Consider the following 1,539-nt stretch of genomic DNA (forward strand, 5'->3'; position numbering starts at 1 on the left):
CTGGCTACCTGTTGCATCTATTGGCTATTCGAAACGTGGGCAAAATTAGAAAAGTCTATTAATTTGATAACTTATATAATTTTTATTTTTATAACAAATAGGATATTCAGTGAATGTACCGAGAAAAACGTTCACCACCTTTTGTACGTTCACCACCTGTAACCCGATCAAGACATCTAGCAAATATTGTTGCCGTTGATTTTTCTTTAGAATCGTCATCTAGTCGACCAAATACTCCAATTCAAATTTCCGATAATCCATTTTTTGAACCCGACCTCACAATTGAGAATCCGGAGGATATTCATTGACAATTCCGAGATCCTGAACCATTAATCTTTCCTCCGGAACCACCAATCATTCAAACAGAGATTGTTGAGGAACCAACCATTAAATCAGAATCCTCTAGTGATTCAGATTCAACAAATTCAATCATGGAGAATCTGGAACCTCTAAGTATGGAAGACCGAATGCGAGCTAAACGCACTGGCCAAGGTCACGCAATTACTCAACCAGATATTAATGCGTTAGTTTATGAAATCAAAGGACAAATCCTACACATGGTAACTAATCAATGCCAATTTAGTGGTGCGCTGAAGGAAGATCCAAATGAACATCTTTGTACATTTAATAGGATCTGTACTTTATTCAAAATAAGAGAAGTGGAGGATGAACAGATCTATCTCATGTTATTTCCCTGGACTTTAAAGGGAGAAGCCAAAGATTGGTTATAATCGTTACCTGAAGGGGCAATTGATACATGGGACGTTTTAGTTGAAAAATTTCTTAAACAATTCTTTCCGGCATCTAAAGCTGTAAGACTTCAAGGAGAAATTGTTACGTTCACGCAAAAGCCAAATGAAACTCTATATGAGGCATGGACAAGATTTGGGAAGTTATTGAGAGGATGTCCTCAACATGGTTTAGACACTTATCAAATAGTACAAATATTCTACCAAGGATGCGACATCACTACAAGAAAAGACATAGATATAGCAGCTGGTGGTTCCATTATGAAGAAAACCGCAACTGATGCTTATAAAATTATTGATAACACTGCTTCCCACTCACATGAGTGGCACCAAGAAAAAGATATCGCTAGATCATCTAAAGCGGCTAGAGCCGATGATATCGTTAGATCATCTAAAGCAGCTAGAGCCGATTCTAGCCATGACTTAGGTTCCATTTCCGTAAAGATAGATGCTGTCGAGAGACGAATGGAAAAGATGACTAAGGATATTCACTCAATACGAATTAGTTGTGAGCAGTGTGGAGGACCACATTTAACAAAAGATTGTCTCAGTATTGAACAAACAATAGAACAAAGAGAGAATGTTTCATACATGAACCAAAGGCCTGGAAATAATTATCAGAATAATTATCAACCGCCAAGACTAATTTACAATCAAAACCAGAATTATAATCGAAATGTTCCATACAACAACCAACAAGGTCCTAGCAATCAACAAGTATCCAACAATACTTACAATCAGCAAAGACCTATTTTTCAAAATAAACCACCACAAACCGATGATAAAATGC

General features: G+C 36.9%; 1 non-coding gene across 1 annotated transcript; it reads right to left on the reverse strand.

Annotated features, from left to right (window-relative positions):
* Nucleotides 1-815: 815 nt before the first annotated feature.
* LOC139887173 (small nucleolar RNA R71) lies at nucleotides 816-922 on the reverse strand. Its single transcript, XR_011773014.1, has one exon. It is a non-coding gene; the product is annotated as a small nucleolar RNA R71 (small nucleolar RNA).
* Nucleotides 923-1,539: the final 617 nt, after the last annotated feature.

Source organism: Rutidosis leptorrhynchoides, chromosome 1 (assembly GCF_046630445.1).
Source record: "Rutidosis leptorrhynchoides isolate AG116_Rl617_1_P2 chromosome 1, CSIRO_AGI_Rlap_v1, whole genome shotgun sequence".
Taxonomy (NCBI): Eukaryota; Viridiplantae; Streptophyta; class Magnoliopsida; order Asterales; family Asteraceae; genus Rutidosis; species Rutidosis leptorrhynchoides.